Source organism: Peromyscus maniculatus, chromosome 15 (genome assembly GCF_049852395.1).
Source record: "Peromyscus maniculatus bairdii isolate BWxNUB_F1_BW_parent chromosome 15, HU_Pman_BW_mat_3.1, whole genome shotgun sequence".
In the NCBI taxonomy this organism is placed as follows: domain Eukaryota; kingdom Metazoa; phylum Chordata; class Mammalia; order Rodentia; family Cricetidae; genus Peromyscus; species Peromyscus maniculatus.
Window position 1 is genome coordinate 19,197,087 of NC_134866.1, and position 24,661 is coordinate 19,221,747.

General features: G+C 36.1%; 1 protein-coding gene across 3 annotated transcripts in view; it reads right to left on the minus strand.

Annotated features, from left to right (window-relative positions):
- The window catches only part of Cdh12 (cadherin 12), a 993,285-nt gene extending 983,096 nt beyond the window's left edge, over positions 1-10,189 (minus strand). For all 3 annotated transcript variants that reach the window (XM_076551719.1, XM_076551718.1, XM_042261391.2), the window contains exon 1: positions 9,888-10,189. The gene's annotated coding sequence lies outside the window, so the exon portion shown is untranslated. The remainder of the gene's footprint in view (positions 1-9,887) is intronic.
- Positions 10,190-24,661: the final 14,472 nt, after the last annotated feature.

Sequence of the window (24,661 nt, forward strand, 5' to 3'; positions counted from 1 at the left end):
GGATAGACTTCCTTTATGAAACCATGCTTGTATGGAAGTATATGTATATTTGTGTTTGAGCATACATGCATAAGGAAACAACAGTGAAAAATTTGTTAAGTGTTGTTTCTTTCAGGATTTTTAATAGTGAAGAAACTAGTCATGGATTTCCTATCCTTTATCAATAAAAAGAAGGCAAACCAATAATAATTTAAAAGGAAAAAAAGAACAGGCATGGATGACAAGAGAAAATGTCTTTATTTCTGATAAAAATAAAGCCAAAGTGAAGTCTGAATAATCAGTTGCTGTTCTTACAAGAAAATAGACTTAGCTGAGTTCCCTAATGTGGGCAAATTTAGTCATGCATCTGCAATGATTGTGCATAAAGCCTCAAGAACTTCCACAGTAAGGTTCCCTATAGTAACTTGAGAGTCTAAAGAACAAGGAAGGAAGCTCAACATTATTTGGATGTGGCGACATGACCCACATGAACGTTAGGGATAATGGGCAACTTAGCTCACTGCAAATCAAACAGCTCCATGATCCGTCATTAACCTAAGTGAGCTCTAAATGAATAGGTCACCGCTTGTTTAAAAGCTTGGAGATTTGCTAATGTTCCAAGGACTTAAGAGTCTATTAGAACAGACTGCCTGAGCATGTACAAAATTAAAGGCAGCTTTAGATAGCTAACATGCTTTGATTTGTTGAATAATGTTCCTTGGAAACTGTTGTAAACCAGGAAGACTAGTTGCTACATTATCCTACATAAATGGGTAGAAATGTCACATTGAAAAGAAGAGAGAGGACTGTGTCAAGAGACACTCTACAAGAGGAATTAAGTTTCCACTCACAGCTGACTTTCATAATGCAATTAACTCCATTAGAGAGAATGGAGTTCTGAATACCACTCAAATTAAGGCAGTGCAGTTTGAAGCAGTAGTAATTCAGAAAGAATTAGCAATGCCCTCTGAAGAGAGTTACAGAATTAAACTCTGGAAGACTTTAAGATTAAACCATTTAATTGCTTCTTTAGGTGTTCTGAACTGTACACAGACTCAAGTCCAGGTGTTAACGCAGATTCTCCTCTGTGCTCTTCAGATAACAAAACTGAATCTTGCAGCCAATTAGGCTGAACCTTTTTCAGCCTCCATATACCACTTTAGCTTTTCCAGGTTGTTTTCTTTTAATTGTAGACAACATGAGAAATTGGGGCATTTTACAGTAAAATAGTATCGGATTTTGAGTTGAAATGATGACCAGTAATTTTTTCACATTATTCTGCCCTGAATTTTCAAATGCTTTTCTATCTCGCACTCAAATAGTGTTAATTCAAATAATTAAGAGGAGGATATAGCTTCTGTAAAAAATACAAATATACCCATATTATAAATTATAAATGTATTTGTAGGCCACATTGTATTCACTCAAGCATCTTAATTAAACATTGCATACCTCCCTCTTCTCCCTAAATTGTTCAAACAAGTTTATATGTATGTATATGTTTAGGCAAATTCATGTGATCATATTATTTCTTCAATATTCATTCACCAAACTTATACAGGGCCTTTGATCCCAGGCACTTTTATGGTAAAATTCTCTCACAGAACTTGCTTTTAATTTCATAACGAACTAGAGATGTTTTCTAGCCTACAGTGACATTGCATCTCAATAAACCTATTGTACATTGAAATTATTTTCAATTTCTCTATAAAACATCTAACTTAACTACCCATCATACCCCAGCCACACAGTACACTGTAGAGTACTAATCATCTACCTTTGTGATGGCATGGAGAAATGGAAGTTGAAATTTCCTGTTCATGTCTAGAATTATAAGAATGTAACACTGCACATGGTTAGCACTGGAAAACACCAAAATTTATAAAAAAAATTAATTCAATACATTTTAAATTAGGGATCATCTATAATTCAATGACATAATCCATTGAAATAATTAATATTCTTCTGTCCCAATTAAAAGAATTTACAGATGTATAAAGGTCATGATTCTCCTTGGAAGTCAAACACAATTTACAGGCAATGCCTAAAGATATCACTCAGAAATTATGACAAGCCAGTTTTACTTAAAATTAAGTGTGTAGCTCAATGAGAATGAGAGTTTCTTATAAGGAAAAATTTGACTAATGCAAAAAAAGAAAAGTTTTGGCCAGTCACTGATTCTCAGCCAAGGGTAGTTCTTTCATGGTAATATAGATGGTTTCATACCCGGACACTATGCTACAAGTTACACTAAAGGGAGAAGAAACTGCCAAAGTATTTTCTGAAAGAACTATTTGGTTGCAATTGTACAATCTCAATCTGAAATGAGAGTGACTAAGTTAACGGTGACTGTGGATGTGAGACACAAGAAGTAATTGGCTTGAAGGTAAATCTATTCCAAACATGGATGCTATGAAGCCATCAAAACTGATATATAGTTGAACAAATGGGGACCAGGAAAGTCTCAGAAATGATCATAAAATCCCAAGCTATTGGGACTCGCTCTAGCTCTGTGTTATGTTTGAGCAATAGATATTTTTCAAAAGCAATATATCAAAGGCTTGGATTCCATACTGTAACACTATTGGGAGGGGGTAAAGTCTTAGTCTTTATGACCATTAGAGGGGAGTAAAGTTGCTGGAACATGTACTTGAAGGCAATACTGTCAGAGCCTGCTCTTCTTCTCTACTTCCTGGGCATCACAAAGTGACATGTTTGCCTTGCCATTTACTGCATGTCCCGATGTATCACCTGACTAGGAACACCAGAGTCAAGTGACTGCAGACTGCAATCTGAAAACTATGAGGCAAAATACCCTCACCTCCCCAAGCTGTTTGCTTCAAGTATTGGGTCAGAGCTATGGAAAACTGATAAATACAGTGTGTAATTCACCAAGATGAACAGGATTTAAAAAAAAAGTAGTCAAATTAGGCCATGGCAAGGACAAAATAGAAATCAGGAATTTGGTTTTGAACAACTTATGCTTGAAGTGACTATTAAAGATTCAAGTGGAACTATGAATTACACATTATAAGATGGCAGTCTGATATGCAATAAGAGAATTGGAAATCAAGACAGTTTTGAAAACAAACACACAGATAGGATTTAAACCAATGTTACTGAGAGGCTTTTGTCTCTATTGAGTCTTTATGTGGATGGTCTATTCCTCTAACTGAGTTCATCCTCTAACTGAGTTCAAGGAAATATTAACTAGAAGTCTGAAGAAAAAAGAATCTTGCAAAGAGAATGAAGACTAGGAAGAAAATGAAATTTTAACAAAATAAAAAGCATATGAAAGGGTTTTGTTTAAAAATTGTTCAAGTATCAGAATTGGGTGGTTTTTTTTATTCTGATGCTTCCAAAATTTTATTCCCAATGATTTAGCACTTAAATTTCTTCAACAGGCCAGTGTCTCTGAGATTCCATCATGTGTTTTGAGGTATCAGGTCTTAATATTTGCTTTCGTAAAGTTACACCTGCCTGCTCAGCAATCTTCCTGCTTGGACATGTATAACCTGTAGGCTGAAGCAGGCCACATACTATAGGCGATCCTTATTCTTATTTTGCTCCTTGATCACATTGCACAAAGTAGGAATGCAAAGTGCGTGTTAAATGACAGTAGAGAATACTGAATGGACTAGAGGAGAAATATCCTATCAATGCCCCTGTTGACAATTCACACTATCAGTTTCAGTATATCTAATGTGCACACTAGAACACAGGACAGCTACAATACGGGGACTCACTCTATTAGGATCTACCTAATGCTGAATGTCTTTTTCTCATGGACAGCTTAGCACATATGCTGGCATCTGATGCTGAAAACTGAAATTTCTCCCTGTGATGCTATTGCTGATTTCAAAAATTGATCCCAGCTTTCCCTTCTTGCTTAACTATCATATAACTTAAAGCCTTGCCAAAAGCTTATGCTCCTTCTCTCTACTTCAGATCCTACTGCCAGTAATTAAGGAAGAGAGAAATCCCAGTTAAATCTTACTTTAAAATCTGCCAGCAATCACATCCCTTGCAGGAATGGCAACCCTTCATGGAAATATTGATTCACAAAGTCCCAGAAGAATGTTTCATTGTAGATATATAGACATGCTTAAGGACAGAGATGCATTCTGAGAAATGAACCTTTAGGGAATGCCACCATTATACAAACACTGTTAGGTATACTTACAGAAAATAGACAGTGTATGTCAAGTAAACACTGGGCTGATCCTTTTGATGAATCATGATATGCAGGGAACATAAATTACAAGGGATTGCTGCCAGGATACCACAACACAGCCTTTAAACACTTTTAAAGTAAAATAACTACGCAATAAAATATTAATTAAAATTAAAGTCTGATGCCGGGCGGTGGTGGCGCACTCCTTTAATCCCAGCACTCGGGAGGCAGAGGCAGGCGGATCTTTGTGAGTTCGAGGCCAGCCTGGGCTACCAAGTGAGTTCCAGGAAAGGCGCAAAGCTACACAGAGAAACCCTGTCTCGAAAAACCAAAAAAAAAAAAAAAAAAATTAAAGTCTGGTAACAAATATCTGTCAGTATCAAATATTATTTACAAAATAATTATTTTATACTACTATAAATACATTAGTGTTGTTTATATCAGCAATGCCACAAACTAGTAATAACCTATAACAGTTACAAACTTATGATAGAAATATTTCTAGGCATCAGTAAATTTGGAGCTCTGTTCTAATCTATGGAACCACCACTGAAGGCAAGATCTCTGATTGACTCTATGCCATTAGCAGGGCCTGTGACTACATTTTTATTGTTACCTAAGCCACTCCTATAAGTCTTCTAATAAATAATTACAACTTATAACCAATTAAGGATTTTTATTTTCATTTAGATATTTTTGGCATTTTCCATTTGTTTTCAACACTTATTAAGCTTATGTACTTTTTAGGACATATGTCTTGTATGGATAACTGAGCTAACCAAATATTTTAGTTATTTCCATCAAGAAAGGATTTATTATTATTATTATTATTATTATTATTATTATTATTATTATTTATTATCAGTGTTTATCATCATTATTATTGGTTTTTTTTTTTTTGAGACAAGGTTTCTCTGTGTAGCTTTGGCACCTTTACTGGTACTCACTCTGTAGCTCAGGCTAGCCTCGAACTCACAGAGATCTGCCTGCCTCTGCCTCCTAAGTGCTGATATTAAAGGTGTGTGCCACCACTGCCCAGCTCAAAAGGATTTATTATTAAATAAATTCTGTAATATCAGATAAAATTCAGTATTTTATTTTTAAACACTATAGTCATGTCTGTCTACATTTTATTTTATATCTGTATGTTGTAAGTTTTGATCTTCATTCCCAGATATCTCTTAGATTATATCTCAGCTCTTTACTTGTCCCAGTGTCCAGTAAAAGAAATATTACAACCACCTTTGACTCTACATTCACTGACTGTTTTTTAGAATATATTTTATTTTCATTTTTCATTGTGTGTGTGTGTGTGTGTGTGTGTGTCTCCAGGTGAGTTTGTACATGAGTGAAGTGTCTACAAATGCTAGAATTTGGCAGTTGAACTACTGGAGCTGGTGCTGCAGGCAGTTGTGAGTTTCCCAGTGGGGATGTGGGGACCTGAGCTTCAGCACTCTGCAAGAGAAATAACACTTTTAATTGGTATGAATCTCTGTAGCCCCACTATATATTAGTAGTCTCCCTTTTTTAGACCTAAGGCTTCTTTACAATTAGTGATTCTTCCATAATGCAAGTAACTATGACTATTTATTAACTGAGTTTTTGAAAAAAATCAATTGAATTATTTTGCATTTGTGTGTGTGTGTGTGTGTGTGTGTGTTTATGTGCTTAAACATGGACGTTTTTGGCATCAGAGGACAACTTTCAAAGTTCATTCTCTTCTTCCATGATATGGGCCCTGGGGATTGAATTCAGGACACCAGATTTGATGACAGGTGTCTTTAGGCACGAAGCCATCTCAATGGCCCAGATATATATGTAGCCTAAGGGCAGTTTTATTTCCATTGTGATAATTATGTCCAGTACTTAATAACTCATGACAAACACATTTTATCATTAATGCGGTAGGCCTTATTGTTAGCTGTAGCCTAGGCTTCTGCAGTTGAATTTTAATGAAGGACATGTCCATTAATGAGTGTTGCCAATGGAATAATAGTATACCACAATGACTAGTACAAGAATCCTATAATCAAGAATAAAAGGATTTGCTCCCAGATTCCCAAAGATTTATTCTTATGACATTGTTTTAAGCCTTAGCACAATCTCCAGGATGTTATCAGGCAGTAAAGGAATCAAGATTTTCATCTTTATACATAGGAGACATTTTATTATATCATAAAACCCAGAGCTATGAAAACCATTAATTACATAATGCATTGAAGGTTTTATCAGGCATATCTAAAACTAGTACCCCACTTTGATAATGAGTCTTATTTCAAAACCTCTCCTCAAACACTGGCTACTTAACATTGAAGTGAAAAACAATCCTGCATCTTTTAGCCATTTCAGTACATCAGTTAGACACTGGTGTGTAAGCCCTCTCTTCTCCTAATGAATATCTGTGCACAGCCTTAAGCCTCACCTCTGACTATGGTTCTAATTCATATATGCATGAAAAGTATATATTTTAAGAATGATTTTGCAGTGCATAGTAATGTGTCCATATATTCAAGGTAATATTAACTTATTTATAAAGTAGTCATACAGATATTTACACAATAAAGGTTACAATTGGAAGTCAATGGCAAAGAAAGTAACTGATGCAAAATAATGATTTAATTTATTCCTCACTTTGTAAACACTAATAAGTTTATTAGTGATTACACACCCGAATAAAACTAAATGTATAGCGTAATGTGCATATACTCTGGTTTTGAAATGTTAAGGTGTAATTATTAAATGTCATGATAAAATAAATGGATAATTGAGTAAGTAAAACATGTTCCAAAGATATGACAAAAGGAGAAGCATTTCATGTGCAGCTTATTTTTTACTTAATGTTTCATTGAGTAAAACTTTCACTTAGTCTAGTATAAAATTTTATTTGTTCCCTATTACTAGTCAAATTATCATGTGGTACTTTAGCTCTGAGGAATCACAGTGATGCTCAACACAACCTGCATTGCACACATTCACACTCATTTCTCCCTAACAGCTTGCTTGTGATATATCAGCTCTTCTGCATAGCAATTTAGGAAAACACATTTGCTTTAAAATCAAAACTTATATGTGCCTTTAACAGTTATCATCCTATAAAAAGCTTGATTATCACTTATCATCAGCAAATAAAGAGAAAGTCCCAGGTAAAAATCCATAAAATTTCAACCCTTGCATAATGAAATGATTTATTTTTCAATATTAATTTCATTTATTCATAAAAGTCATTTTATAGCAGGATGGACGAACTATTTCTACTTATGTTTTACTATAAATAGGATTATCATTGGTACTATATTATCAACTAAATGCTGTCTATTGATCTAGTACTGATAATGTGTGATATAATCACATTTTAAAGGCAATGATTTTTTTTTCAAACATAGACACAATACTGTCTTACCTTACCTGAGAGCTGTGTAGCCACATTTTCCTTTGGAAGTGTAAACATATTTGTAAAAAGATGCATGGATAGGTCATTTTATTACTCACGGTTTTAGATGCAACATTTTTTTTTTACAAGAAAACGTGTCCCACTTCTGAAAAGAACTATTGCCCTGCACCTCTCTAACGTTTCCTTAGACTTAATAACATGACATCTAGATGGTATTGGTGTATAAGAAGTGATACTTCAAATTACACATAAATACAGTGTAAACAGAATATCTGCAGGTTTAATTTAATAGCTAATATGATTAGATATTCTTCACAATGCATTTTAAGAGGCAAGAGTGACATATAGACTAACAGACCTGAATCCATAAGATTGTTTTCAGTCTATATCACATATTGTTCTATGAAATATGACCTGCCACAGTCCCAAGCATAAAAACCTCAATGTAGGCAGATAAGCATGGTGCCCTAGAATTCCAGAGTAAGTCTGTCAAATCAAGCATTAGTCAGGATTTATTTTTTTCGGTAAGCTAAGGACTATTTTGCTACAACAAGAAAACACACAAGGAACAAATGATCATCACCCCTTCTCATTGAGCTCTTTGGTGTTGTGGGTATTATCTGAAATGAGTACATTGCTAAACAGATCAGTCGAAGAAGTGAGGTGCAGTCACAAAACACTTCACTTAAAACTCCCCTGACTGCTTGAAAACAGCACACTGCAGTAGACGTTGAAAATATAGCAGCTGGAGATTAGGGAAACAGAGCAGAGATAATACCCTCCCCCCTTTTCTATGAGTAAGAACTTTAGTTTCAGGTTAATGGTCAAAGTTAGATTTTAAAGGAAGTATTGTTAACGGGAAAAAAAAAGATATTCTTAAGTGAGATTTCAAGTTAATTATGAATCGGTTTTTAATCCAAGAGTTTCCTTAGCAGGTGGAGAAAACCCTCTTGTCTTGTTGCTGAGTAAGCAGGCTGTGCCAGTTAGTTAAATGGAAGCTTCCCCCTTTAAGTATGGTTCTGCACTTGAGCACTCCAAAACAATGTGTCAATCAACTGCTTACAGCTAGGAAAGAATACTCAGCTGCCTTTCAGTTCTGAAGACATGTTATGTGAGAATGAAAGAGGATATTTACAGCATAAATCCATCCGTTTCTACAAGCTATGCTATCAAAAGGTCAAAATGATATTTTAAATTGCACAGCCTAATGTAGCAATACATTTTGCTATGATCATGATGTTCAGAGGCTCATGACGGCTTGTGTCTAAGTTCTATTTTATAAATTTCCCATCAGATCAACTATGCTCTAAAGATAAAATGAGCACATGCTTCCTTAGATTTTCCACTGTTATGTCATCTCTAGAGTAATTTAAATTGTGCCCATATATTCTGAATATACTTCATGTAAATCCCCCAAAGTAGGTAAAGTGATTTTCTTGCTGAGAAGTGTGTAAATGAGCTTTGAAATATCTGATAAGAAACTGTAAATCATGAAATGGTTACAGAATGGGCCAAAAGTATGTCAGTTGCCTCACCAGAGAGTACAGAGAAATGTATCTGTAAAAGGCATCTCAGACCCCAAAGTACAGAGGTTCTGAAGCCACCATGATTCCAGTATAAGAAGAAGAAAAGAGCAGATGGTGCTAAAATAATATTTATAAAAATGCCAATAATCGCCTTGAAAGAATCATTAGCTTCTATGCTCTCTATTCCATATAATTTTTGTATCTTTTTACTAAGATCAAATAATTAATACCTATGGGAAAAAAATTTTCTACATCACAATATACAATCCTCAGCTGTCGTAGTAGTAATTGTCCCGAGTGAGTTTTGTCGTAGGAAACGCAGATGCTTATACACTGAGAGGTCCACTACTGAAATATTTCACTCTTGTAATTTAAGTAAGAATGTTAAAATTTTTTCTCTCAGTGAAGTACTGAAGGGAATTGGCGCTTTGAAACGAAAGCATTATTTTTGCTTTAAAGCCCCACTGAAAGCATTTTACAAAATAACCAGTTGAACATCCATGGCTTACCCACTTTTCATTTGAAAATTTAGCCCAGCTGAGGAGCAGCGGTGGTGAACGCGTTCCCTCTCCCTCCCGTTAAACGCAGCAGCTTCTCGCTGTGGAGACTACAGACTTGTTTAGAACTTGCAGAAGTTTCCTAAAGCAAAACCACTCTCCACCTTCCGATTCGGACGTCAGGTCGGCGAATAACATTCTCCAGCTTTGACTAGCCGGGCATCACTTTATTAATCATGCACGCGACTCTGTGTGTGTGTTCCCTGAAGCGATCACACACACGACACGAAATCCAACCTCAGTTAGAGAAGGAGCCTTACCTGATGGCTGAGAGCAGACGCAGCTGCAGGAACAGCCCCGCGAAGAGCAGCCGTGGGTTGCAACAACACAGCCTTGCTCCAAGGTGCGACTTCGCCTCTCTCTCTTCCCTCTTCTAAATCACTGTAGCAAACCACGAACGCGCATTTTGTCCCCTTTAATTCACAGAAGGTTCCCAGGCCAGGCAGCCAGCAGACACCACTTTGTTCCTGGAAGAGGCAGCTTCTCTTCTCAGAAACGCTTGGACCCTCTCTGTGGCTCCCTCCACATTTACCCTTCAGATCAATAATGCTCTCCGGGCGGAGGGGAGGGGTGGTGGTGATGGAGAGGAGACTCAGCTGCAGTGGCTAGCCGCGAGCCAATGGGGGCTCAGGATTCCTTCCCTGTCATCTCCCCGCCCTCAAAACAAAACCCAGCGTGCCTCTGAAACATCTCTGAGTTGTGAAAAGTAATTGAATCCTGTATTTGAAATGCATCTTGTTTCTTCTTTTCCCCACTGGCGTTCATTGTTGGAGTGCTTTGAATGAGTGGAAGGACTGAATCCCTCTCCTTAAAGGAGCTGGGCAGAACGGGACCCTTAGGCGAAGATAAAGTGATAGCACCTGGCTTAGCCCTGACACCGAGGTCTGAAAATGTATCAGTTGTGTGGCAGATCAGAGACGAAATGTTTTTACTCCTGTCCTCACTCTACCAGGGAGTTTGACTTTTTTTTTTTTTAATTTTGTGGAACAATACAATAAACTCCGTATACCTCAGAGTTGTCTTATTCTTCACACGTTAAATGACCATCAGGCTATCCCTGTTGATGCGTAGTGGTTAAGGGGTTTCTTACCATTCAGTCACTTGTTTCCATCCTGATTTAATACGGTGCATACAGTATGAGGTAGCAGAATCTTTTCGGACTGCATTATGGGTTCTTTTAATTGTTCCTGTTCTTAAAATTTGCATGATTTTTTCTAATAAAAAGTGTGTTGTTTCTGAAAATTTATAGTACATCTTGATGACAAAAACATGTCAGAAGAAAAGCTAGTATGGGATATATAAGACTAAGACCTTTGCAATAATCTAAATCATAATGTGTACCTCATTCATAATGATCTTTCTCTGATACTTAGTATTTAATACACTATTATATATCTTATTACACTATATGATGATAAAGATTGGCTTTAACAATTGAGTTCTCTACAAGAATTGGTAATTTTTGCCGTTTAAATATCAAGAATTCAGTAATTTTGAGAAAATTTAATAAAAGTCAGCAATAATGTCAAGTACACAGGTTCCGTGCCATTTAAAAACAAGAATAGATTGGGATAAGAAGCACAAACTACACAAATAATAATGTCTTTTCAATGTCAGTCTTGAATAAGAATAAAATTAATGTGTCTTTCTGAAATCTTTTGTTCCACTGAAGTAATACAAATAAGTTGATGCATTTGGTGTAGCCAAGCTTTGTATATTGTGACAAGTTAAAATAGCTTGGGGAGGCATTACAAACAAAACAATTTCGCTACCTGTCCATCATGTGAAGGAGGCATGAAGAAATGTAATATTTACAGCTCCATTGACTGTGTCTCTAAAAAAGTTAATCCTAACGTTATTGTGACTCACACATGTAGCTAGTAAGATCATAAACATGACAGTATCTTGCTAAGTGTGTGTGTCTGTGTAGAAATTTCTTCGCCAATCCTGCTATCTCTGTTGTCTTGGATTGAGAATGGGAATGACCATCTTCATCTCCCTGAAGAATACTGGAGAGTAAATTTATTCCAATTTATGAAGACTGATCCAGCCTGGGATGTGGACTGGAGAACATTGGCTTCTTATCTGGCAGAATATTGGATGCAGCATGAAAGGTGAGGTATATGGAGTTTACAACATGGGAATTAGACTATTATTTGTTACTACACAAGAAGCTGTTCTCTACTGATAAAAACAAATTAAAATTAATGAAAAGAAATGTAAGAAAATGCACTGTAGTAAAGGAGTTAAGTAATGTAAAAGTGTTTATGGAAGAAATGACCATATATAAGGCAGACAAATAAAGCTCAGTAAAGATTAATTCTTTAACAACACAAATCTCCAGAAGGTTGCTTATAAAATAAATTTATCGAAATCATATTATGTATAAGGATTATTATTTTTTTCCAAGGATGAGTGCTGTGGGATGTTAATGCATGTCCTGTGGGAGCCCTTCTTGGGTTCCTTGTGGCGTTACCCAGCAGGTTTGCATAGAGGATGATTAGGACCATGGGCCTGAGTGCAGGTGTCTGAGATGGTCTGCACTTGGCTGTATTGGGGGATGGTCTGTATGTCAAGTTGCTCTGATTGGTCAATAAATAAAACCTGATTGGTCGTGGCTAGGCAGGAAGTATAGGCGGGACTAACAGAGAGGAGAAATAAAAGAACAGGAAGGCAGAAGGAGACACTGCCAGCCACTGCCAGGACAAGCAGCATGTGAAGATGCTAGTAAGCCACGAGCCACGTGGCAAGGTATAGATTTGTAGAAATGCGTTACTTTCAGATATAAGAACAGTTAACAAGAAGCCTGCCACGGCCATACAGTTTGTAAGCAATATAAGTCTCTGTGTTTACTTGGTTGGGTCTGAGCGGCTGTGGGACTGGCGGGTGACAAAGATTTGTCCTGACTGTGGGCAAGGCAGGAAAACTCTAGCTACAGATGAGACAAGATAATAGTAAACAAGGAAATTCATCACAGGACAGTGATAACGTAAAACACAGTCAGATCTTCAGTTTCCATTCAAGGAGTCAATACCTTCCATTAATTTAACTCACCAAAACCATTATAATGATCAGTATTTCAGGCATTATATCCATTATTGGGATACATAATTTGGACCTAGGTTTTCACAATTCTTGCCTAGATATTTTCTGAAGTTTCTATTTAGTATATCTATTCATAGTCAGTTTTCCAACGCAGTTTCTTTACTCCAATACCGATCCTTGCTGATGCCTCATTTCTAATCTCAAAGAGGAAGGAGATAACAGGGGTCACTACAACCATAAGATTCTAATTCCAGCAATAGTAACTTCAGTTTGGGAGTGACTGACCTAACTTCTGCTCATATTTTCTTGCCCAAAGAAAAGCACCAACAAGATGCTATAACAGAAGTCTATAAAACAGAGATGTGTAGCATTCCTGAAGAGAAGGGACCATGGAGAAAACCTCAACCATTTTGAAAAAGCGATAGTCCATCTAATCTATTCTGGTCTGAAACATCGAAAAGATACGGCTGCCTAGAGGTGATCAGTACATCTATGGAGGACTGGTCTTTCTCTTCATTTTGCCTTTTTTTGTCTGTAAATTGAAGTGATATGAAGTTGAGAAAACCAAATTCAAGAAAGTAATGCATAAAAACCATTGAAAGATTCTCTTATTCATGGGTCAATATAGTAGTTATAAGAATCAATGGTATGTGTTTTAAATATTAAAACTTTCACACTTTTTGTTGTATTTTCTTCAAATAGGATAAAATAAATACCTATGTTATAGCAGTTTGAATGAAAATGTCCCCTAGGCTCATGGGGCCTGAAACTATTGGTAGATGTGGCCTGGTTGGAGTAGGTGTGGCATTGGAGGAAGTGTGTCATTGGGATGGGCTTTGAGATCTCGGAAACTCAAGCCAGGATTGGTGGCTCATTCTCTTTTCCTGCTACCTATGGATGAAAATGTATAACTCTCAGAGCTTATGGCACCATATCAGCCTGCACGCCACCATGCTTCTGATTATTACAATAGTGTAGTAAACCTCAGAAAAACACATAGTGTGTGTGTGTGTGTGTGTGTGTGTGTGTGTGTGTGTGTGGTGTTTGTGTAATAACACAACCACACACCACATTCTTAAATGTAAAAGGAGCCTATAAAAATGTAAAGTTGAATTGTGCTCATTAAATGGTTTGCCATTAGCAAAATAGTGAATAATAGCTACATATATTTCTTTCACCTAGGGACCATGATGATCAGAGTTAAAATATCCTTGAAAAAAACAACAAAAATGTAAATGGTCATCCTGTATACCTAGATAATATTTACTTAACTAAGAAGAATCAGAAAAAAAACTTTGATGTTGAATATTTGGGGTTCTAAGCAAGGTAGGATGACAAATTAGACTAGGGTGTGATGATAGTATCGTGAAGAGAACACAACCTGCTTTCAGGGCACATTGGAGAAAATACACATTGCTCTAGTCACCCAGTAACAGTAGTAATACAACTTTGTGCTGGTTACTTTTTATCTACATATGCATATTTTTATGTGTACATAGTCATATGTTTCTGGGCACAAATATGTTAGTGCATATACACATGTATGTGCTTTAATGTTGAGGTTTAAGTAGTATTTATTTTTCATCCTTGATCATTCTCTACCTTCTATATGGAGGCATAGTCCCCTTCTGACCCCAGAAGTAATATTTTCAGTTACTCTTATTATCCACCTTTCTCTGGATATTCTGTCTCTTCCACCCACATGATAGAATAACAGTAAGACTGTCATATCTACCACACTTATGTGAGTTCTGAGGATCCAAACTCAGGTTAGGTCTTGAGCAGCAAGTTCTTTACCTGATGATCTGTTTTCCCTGCCCTTTTTTGGAGATTCTTCATTGTCAACTTTACAATTACCTAGAGACAAACTTTGGAAGTCTGTAAGTGTTTAATGAAAAGTTTGTCGGAATAGTGAAAGCTTACTGTATCAACTATTTTTGTGTTGCTGTGATAAAACACTATGGTCAAGGCAACTTATGGAAATATGTATTGGGGAATATGGTTGCAGAGAGTTAGAGTCTATGATGATGGAGAAACATGGCAGCAAGCTCCAGGCATGACGGCAAGTGCAGAGTATGGATGGCTCAAATCTTGAACTGCAAGCACAGAGCAGAGAGAGAGGGAGTGAAACAGAAGTGCCGTGGACCGTTTACAGTTTTAAAGTCAGGCTCTAGTGACACACCCCCCAGTCAGGCAAATCTGTCTAAATATTCCCAAACAGCGCCACCAACTGGGGACACAGTGTGCCCACGTCTGAGCCCATGGGTTCTCATTGTGAGCCCATGGGTTCTCATATAGTGGTTTTCATTCAAACCACTATACCTACTCAGAATGTGGCTTTAACCATCCCATGAGGTTCTGGACTGAATACAATGAAGAAAACGAGCACAGCACCAGCATGGATCTCTATTTTCTGACTGCAGATGTGATGTTACTGCCTGCCTCATAGTCCTGCTCCATGCCTCCTCTCCTTGGATGAACTGTACTAGCAAACCATAAACCAAAATAAGCCTGTTCCTCCTCAAGTTCCTTTTGACAGATATTTTGCTACAGTAGCAAGAATAGTGACTAATAAAACACCATTATGCCTACAACTAACAACAAATAGGTACTAATTGAATTCTTATTATGTGTTATGCTTGGTGTTATTCCTATCACTTATATTCCATACCTTATGTAAAGGTGTTACTGCTATCTTCTTCACTTTCAAATGTCAAGAAGTCAATGTAGACCAATAAAAAATATATAGTGATTCTAAACATATGAAACAGTGAAATCAAAATTCACTCAATGGCAGCCAAACTCCAGTGCTTATTTTTGTCACTATGATTATCACTCATATTTCTGTATTGCAATGTCTATACAAAGATAGCTCACCATAGCAGTTTACAGTTCCTCATGTTAATTACATAAAAAAAAACACTTGAAACAGTTCTGGGCTAAGGTTATATAACTTAGTGATTGTCTTAGTTAGGGTTTCTATTGCTATGAAGAAATAGCATGACCATAGCAACCCTTACAAAGAAAATATTTAATTGGGGTGACTCACTAACAGTTTCAGAGTCTCAGTCCATGAGCATCATGGCTCTGTTCAGGAAGATGTGATGCTGGCTACATCTTGGATTTTAGGCCTCAGGAAATCCAGTGAAGCAATGGGCAGTATCCTGAGCATAGGAAATCACAAAACCTGCCCCCGCAGCGACACACTTTCTCTGACAAGGCCATAATCTATCCAACAAAGCCACACCTTATAATAGTGCCACTCCCTAATGAGATTTTGGAGGTCAATTTTATTCAAGCTACCACAATGGTAGAGCATGTGCTTAACATGCATGTTACTCAGTGTTCAATGCCCAGTATCATTGAAAGGAACAGATGCTTCCCTCACTAACTCATAACTGCCATATTAAGCTATTCTATTCAAGAAATAATTGTTGAGTTTGTACAACTTTTGAATTTATTGGTTAATGGTAGAAGCAAATAGCTGATATGTAAAACCATAGGGAATATAGATAATATTGTCTTGTGGCCAACGTAAAAGTCTTTGTTTCCAAGCAGCCTAAAGCAAGCATATATTTTAGCTAAATCATACATATATTTTTATTGTAAAATACAATTTATTCACAAAATATTAAAGCCATCCCTGTGAGGAACTAGAAATAAATGAATTATATATATAAAGTAAAAGAGAAAATAATAGAATGCTTTGCCAAAAAAAAGTGACTTTCAGATTCAGCAAAGTTATAAAATGAAGGGATTGGACCAATTTCACTAATGTTCACTAATGGGTTCATGCTGTTAATAAGTAATGAAAAGCCCATGATATTTGTCTACATATGGTTGGGAATAATTATCAAAGACCGTGTATGTGCTTATCAATAAAAATAATAATTTAAATGTTACTATAATGAATATGAAGGAACAGTAAGAAAGAGTGGGTTAGTGAAGAATGAATAAGAGATCCATGTAGATAATAGTGTATTTCATCACATGGAGCCAAAAATATCATAGATCTATTAACAATCTAAACCTACACACCTCTAAAATGTACACACTGGATATTGCAAACTTGCTAGTCAAGAGATGTACAAACAAACATGAAGATGCACTATTAAATAATAACTGAATAATCTGACACTTTGTAATGAACTACAACAGTTACTTCAGAGCCGTCTTCTGTTGCCATGCCTCTGAGCCCACATATTAGACTTGTTACAACTTCTTCCTATGCTTTCTATCTCCATATGTGTACTTCTTAGCAGCTTACATGCCAGAACAAAAGAATCATCTTTTTCAAATATTGTATATAACATAACCATAATGTATGAAATATGCTAATTTGTTAGTAATAATCTGGATATTATTACTATTCATAAGTAGTAACTGTTCATAAATTTTCTTGAGGACTACCATTGTTTGTTGATAGCTGACAATGGAGGCTGTTGGTGCATGTGACCACTGAATTATTCGAAGGTCAGCTTTGGACAGTAAAGCATGGCAGTTTGTTCGACTTTGCTCTGCATTTCAGGTTTTCATAACTGAAGAAATAGTGGTGTGACTGATGGGTTTTGAAAAGCCTGGAGTTAGCATTGCCGGTGAAGAGATGATAGGTGTTGTTTTTTGTTAATTGTAATGACAACAGTTCCATAAACCTGTGATAACACACAGCTGAGTCATAACCTGTTTGTCTTAGTGTTGTAGAATATTATTTTAAGATGTGTTACATTTGTTTATGTGGTGGGACGTTTGTTTAGTGATGCAAAGATGTATTGCATTCTTCTATGTTGCATTTGTTTAACTCTGTGAAGCTGTGTTACTTTGCTTGTTTAAAACACCTAATAAAGAGCTGAATGGCCAATAGCGAGGAAGGAGAAAGAATAGGTTGGGCTATCAGGCAGAGAGAATGAATAGGAGAAATCAGGAGAAAAGAAGAGAAAGAGAACAAGGAGAGGAAGATGCCAGGGGCCAGCTACCCAGCAACACAGCCAGCCACAGAGTAAGAGTTAAAATAAGATATACAGAAGAAGAAAAAGAAAAGCCTGGAGGCAAAAGGTAGATGGGCTAATTTAAAGTTAAGAAAAGCTGGCAAGAAAAAATCCAAATGAAGCATGGGCATTTATCATTAAAAATAAGCCTCCACATATGATATATTTGGGAGCTGAGTGGCTGGCCCCTCAAAAGAGTAAAAACAACCAACAACGTCTTGGGATTTCCATTGCTGTGAAGGGACACCATGACCAAGGGTACTCTTATAAAGGAAAACATTTAATTGGGGTGGTTTACATTTTCAAAGGTTCCATCCATTACCATCATGGTGCTACATGGTGGCATGCAGATGGACATGGTGCTAGAGAATGAGCTGAGATTTCAACATCTTGACCAATAGGCAATGGGGAGTGGTCTCTGAGATACTAGGGTGTGACTTGAGCACATATGAAACCTCAAAGCCTGTCTCCACAGTGACACACTTCCTTTACAAAGGCCACACCTACACCAACAAAGCCACACCTCCTAATAGTGCCCTTCTCTATGAGCTTATGGGGGTCAATTACATTTAACCTATCACACCTTTCATCTACCTCATGTTCTCTTAACCACTAAGCCATATGTCCAATTCCAAACATGTATCTTTGATACACAATTAACAATTTAGCTACAGATTACTCATAGTATTATTGTTAAATGTAAATTCATCTTTTTTCACTACGTAGTTCTGAATAATCATTTGGCTGATTAGCAACAAGAAATATCTTGAAAAATTAATATAAAAATAAATTTACTTATTTTAAAGCAAAGTTGCTTATTTTATGATCTATAGCAATTTTATATTTCTTTGACGCATCCTCTAGACATACCAAAGTTAGATCCACTAATAAACTTAGATTTAATATTCTAAATGGATTTTATATTAAATTGACTTCACATTTTAATAATTCAAATTACCCTCCTTTTGTATACACACACACACACACACACACACACACACACACACACACACACACACATATATATATAGTATCGTTCACTATTTAACTTGGTTTGCATCAACTGTTTCTAAAACTGTTCTTTAGAATGATATCTAAATAGATATACACATATTTATTATAATTTTCATTTTGTTGTTGTTGTTGGAGTCATGTACATGTAACTGGAGAAATCACAATGGAAGAAATAAGGCCTTTTACAACAGTTTGCATAAGAGAACAAAACTGAAAAATGGTTATAACATTTTCAAACCATGTTTTTACCTGACCCTGAAACATGCCCCTCCCTTTCCAGTAGTCTCTTTCAGTACACTCCCCCTGAGTTCCCACTTGCCCAAACTGATTTTTAATGTTCCCAACCCCATCTGCTGGCAGTACACTCACCAAATCTATTTCCTCTTCTCAGGGAGATCTATGCATCCCCGCTTTGAGCCCTTCTTGTCACCTAGTGTCTCTTGGTCTGTGGGTTGTAGTACAGTTATCCTATATTTTACAGCTAATATCCACTTTTGAATGAGTATATACTATGTTTGTCTTTCTGAATCTGGGTTATCTCACTTAGGGTGATTTTTTTTCTAGTTCTATCCATTTTCCTGCAAGTTTTATGATGTCATTGTTTTAAAAAGCTGAGTAATAATCCATTGGGTAAATATGTTATATGTTCTTTATCCTTTCCTTGGTTGATGGACATCTCGGTTGTTTCCAGGTTCTGGTTATTACAAATAAAGCTTCTATGAACATAGTTGAGCAAGTGTCCTTGGGGTATGATTGAGCATCTTTTGGATATATGCCCAAGAGTTGTATAGCCGGATTTTGTGGTACATTGATTCCCAGTTTTTTGTTTTTTGGGTTTTTTTTGGGTTTTTTTTTTTTTTTTTGAGGGGGAGGTTCTTGAGGTTTTGTTTGTTTGGTTGGTTGGTTGGTTTTTTGGAGAAACTGCCATATTTATTTCCAAAGAGGCTGCAGAAGTGTGCATTCCCACCAGCAATGGAGAAGTGTTCCCCTTGCTCCACATCCTCTCCAGCTTGTGCTGTCACATTTGGATTTGATTGTAACCATTTTGACAGGTGTAAGTTGGCGTCTCAGAGTCTTTGATTTTCATTCACCCGATGACTAAGGATGTTGAACATGTAAGTGTTTCATTTGAGAGCCAGAGAGGTCAAGGACACCACAAGAAAACCGAAAAAATCAACTAATCTGGGCTCACTGGGCTCACATAGACTGAGCTGACAATCAGGGAACCTGCATAGCACTGACCTAGGCACTCTGCACATATGTTATAGTTGTGGAGCTTAGTACTCTTATGAGACTTCTAGCAGTTAGTGCAGGGACTGTCTCTGATTTTTTACTAGTTTTGGATACCCTACTCTCCATACTGGGTCACCTTGTCCAGACATAATACATGGGAGGTACTTAGTCTTATGGTAACTCGATATGCCATGTTTGGTTGATATCCTCCATGGGAGACCTGCACTTTCCTGAACAGAAACTAAGGAGGAGTGGATTTGGAGGTGGGAACAGAGAGGTGGGGGTGTGGGGGAGGAAGTGAGATGAGAAGAGGAAGGGGAAACTTCAACTAGCACATTAACTAATTAACTAACTAAATAAATAAATAAATGTTCAAACTATATATTTTCCCAGTTTTATCCCCTCCCTGAATATTGGTGTGAGTACCTGAGAAAACTGCCTAATTTCTGGTTTTAAAGATGAATGTCATTCCTTGCTTCTGCAATTAAGCACATCTACAAAGGGAAAAAATTAAAGAACTCTAAAATGTTCTCAGTCTCAAAGGCCCCCATACAGCTAACCTTGTACAAGGATATATATATATACATATATATATATATGTATTTAAAGCCAGTGGGCAGGTAAAGGTCACCTCCATTTTTAGAAATTACTACGCAGTCAGCATTATGTCACAAGTTCTAAGCTAAACTCCCAAGGCGACATTTGAAAATAATAAAATCTTGAAATAGGAATCAATGGGTAAGTGTTCTTCCTCATACAATACCTCAAAAGAGAGATAGAGAACAGTGAAACGATGAATTTCAGAAAAATCTGTTGTAGCACTTCCCATTCAGTCTGACAGTTAACATTCTTGACTTTTACTTCAACATGGCAGTACACAGAATCACTGTTGTTTGAGATGTCTGGGGGCTCTAGACAATAAGTAGCCCATTTAAAGTCAACATACTTATGAAGGGCATGGAAAAAATAGGCATAGTTTCTGCTAAGTGGCCAAGAAAATTTCATTCCATTGCAATAAATAAAAAGAAAAGATAATTATAGAAAGCTCTTAAGGTATACTGGGAATCACTAAATTACACAAGGACACTTAACTCAAATCTACAGAGCTAGTGTGATGATGAGAACGATAACCTGGATTATTCATGAGGATAATCAACAGTATTTGACTTCACTGTAAACTGTATACATTAAAGAAACACATGATTTTCAGAAATATGGAAATCTAAGGGGAAGAAAGTCAGTATATGTACAGAAAGATGAAAAAAGAAAGAACAGGAATTATAGAAATGCTCAATATAATGAAGAAAAATTAGAGAAAAGAACATTTAATTAAGACAACAAACATCACTACTTAATTTATTATTTTATAATTATGTTTGAATATCCACATCGAAATTAACTTTAAAATGGTGAGAAAATGTGTGTGGTGGTATATGACAATAATCCCAGTAGATAAGAAATGAAAACAAAAGAAGAATAAGAGCACACTATCTGGGATCGATGGAGAGTTAAGAAGAGGTATTGGAGGTGAATATGATCAAAATATTTTATATTGTATTTTCAAAAACCAGTAAAAATAATAATTTAAAACCCTCTTACTCATTTTAATTGCTTTGTTAACTACAGTATCATCAATCGTGTTTGAAATGACAGAAAAAAAATCCTATTTTTACTAATATCACACCAAGTAGTATATTATCATGTTCAACTTTCCTTTTATTAAAAACAGATTGTTTTCCCATACAATGTATCCTGATTTCAGTTTCTTCTTCCCCTACTACTTCCAGTTCCTTTCAAACTTCCCTGCCCTCCAGATCCACTCCCTTTCTGTCTTTCATAAGAAAAGAACAGACTTCCATGAGATAATGACCAAATATGACAAAATAAAATATACCAAGATGAAGCAAAACCATCATATCAAAGTTGGACAAGGTAACCCAACAAGAGGAAAGAGTCCTAAGAGCAGGTTGAGATCTCACCTTACACTGAGCTCGGTTTCTGATCCAGGACAGTGGTGGACACTAGATTAAGTACCTAACCTAAGTTTATAAGGCTACAGATTGTTTTACTTTAGCATGTAATACATAAGTTGTTTGTAATTTTGGTAGATATATACTGGAATCCTCATATTTGAAACCATCTAAAATATGCACAGTCCTTTGAGGTTTAAGGATAATCCTAATTAGAGATACAGGTTGGTAAAGATTATGTGTTTAGATCATTTTATAAGTTTATTGTGTGTCCCATTCTCATGATGATACTTACGGATCTCCAGTGTACTTTGTCTGCCTAAAAAACACTTTGTGAAAATAACAGATTTCCATCCATTATTTTGGTCATTTCTGAGGGATATGGTAGCCAGCCATATTTATGCATCTATCATGCTTCTGTAAGCCTATCATTGCTAAAGAAATTTCATGTAGTAACCATTTATATATCATTTTTCCTAAAACACATATTTGATTTTTTCTCCTTCTAGCTTATTTCTGTTATTTTAATATTAACTTTATATTTTATTAATCATAAACCACATGATTATAAATAAAGTTCTTCCAGTCTATATTAGTAATTTTAATTGTTGCTGAGACAAAATACATTTAGCAGCTTTAAAAAAGAAGGGCTTATTTTGTCTAACATTTGAAAGTTACAGTCAACTATGTTAAGGAAGCCGTATCTTGAATACTAATTGGTCTTAATAATAAAACCCTGGAGCCAGATATCTGAGTAAATGCTGAAAGATCACAGAAACAAAAGGAACAAGCCACAGCCACCTCTTACCTCATCATATCCTCAGCCTGAAGGGGTGAGCTCCTGTCTCCTAACTTGTATTCCTTTCTCCACCCAGCCATATAACTTCTTGTCTCCACTCCCTAGCGAATTAAAGGTGTGTGCCTCCCAAGTACTGGAACTAAAGGCATGAGATACCAAACACTGGCATTAAACATGTGTGCCACCAATGCCTGGCTTCTATGGTTAACTAGTGGCTAGCTCCACACTCTGATCTCCAGGCAAACTTCATTTGTTAGAGCACAAGGAAAATATCACCACAGGAAGCTGTAAAGGAGTCTGAGACATTCAAGAAGTAGAGAGATGAATACTGATGCCCAGTTGACTTTCAGGTTTTATGCAGCCAAATATTCTACCCATGGAATGGTGATACTCATATTCAGGGTGGAAGCATTTACCTCAATCAACTTAATAAATTTCCTCACAGATATGCCCTGAGGTTTGTCTCTGCTAATTCTAGAACCTGTCAATGTGATAATCAATATTAACCACCACATTTACACTTTCACTTTTCTTAAGACATTTTGAAATATGATTTTTTTTGTTTTTGATTTTGTTGTTGTTTATATTTAAGATGGTTTTTAGTTTATACTTTTGGAACTATATCTTACAATTTTTACCTAGCCTGAGATCACAAAGAAAATTTTCTTGCTTTAAATATTATATTTAGGTAGGTAACCTACTTTGTACATTTGAATATTGTTAGGGTAATCTTTTTGAATATGGATATCCAATTTACTAAACACAAACTCTTGTGGGAAAAAAAGAAAAAGATTTCCTTTTTCCAATGAAATGTTCTAGCTCCTCAGTGGAAAATCAATTGAAGTAGAAAATGACAAATTCCACACATTATGAATATTTTGGCGTCATCTTTTTCCTGTAAATAAGCCATTTCTTTGAGGGAACAAATTAAGAAAATTAATGAGGCAGCACTGTTTTTCCTTCCATGTGCACAGATCCTCTAATGGCACAGGAGCCTGAGCATCGTGTATAAGTCTGCTGCTGAACATTTGCTCTTTAGATGTTTGGCATGAGCAGTTTAGAGTTTAGAATACATATACACATACACATACACATACACATACACATACACATACACATACACATACACATACATATACTTGTAGTATTTTTTCTATTTCTAATTCTCTCAGTATTACTTTTAGAAAGAAATTAAGTTAAGAACCTCAGTTTTTATTGATTGTTTACTTATGCCATATTTTAGGGTTTACAGCATACAGTGTACCTTTATTTTATGATTTGAGTTATCCATAACTTACTGAATTTCCTCCCTGTTAATCATATGTGGGCACAGGTTTGAATAAGAGCTATAGTCTGCATGGTTACAAGTAGACAGGCTACACTGGAAAAGGCTTTTTAAATTATTTTTGATAAGAGCTGCTACTTATGGCTCCATGTGAGACACGGTCCCCAACTTGAAGTATTCCTCAGGGAATGGAAGGTGATCTTTAATATTACAGGCAAGAAAGCTGACTCTGAACTACTGTTACAGGAACTGTACTGTTAATGGTTCCCAGTGAGAGATAGTTAGAGAATTTATTTCTTACATGCTGATTGAGGAAAAGTCATGCTTGTACCCATGTCATATATGGAAATTTTCTTCAGAATAAGCCTTTCACTGGTACAGAGAATAATTGAGTGCTATACATAAAATAGACTAGAGAGAGAAGAAATAGCTTTTTCTGGCTGAAATTCTAGTATCTGAAACACAGGAGAGATAAAAATTTATGTGGGAAATCAAATGTAAGAATAAAAATTGATAAATGGTGAATGACACAAATGAAAAAGCAAAGCTAAATGTAGAACTCATGAGGAGATACATAAAGAAGGAAAGTGAAAATAAATGTAAAAACAATAGATATGATGTTTAGTTAAGTCACAGATTTAGTTAATGGCAGATTTCAATAACCGTTTATCTGTTTTGGTCCCATCCTCTGTTAGTCGCTTTA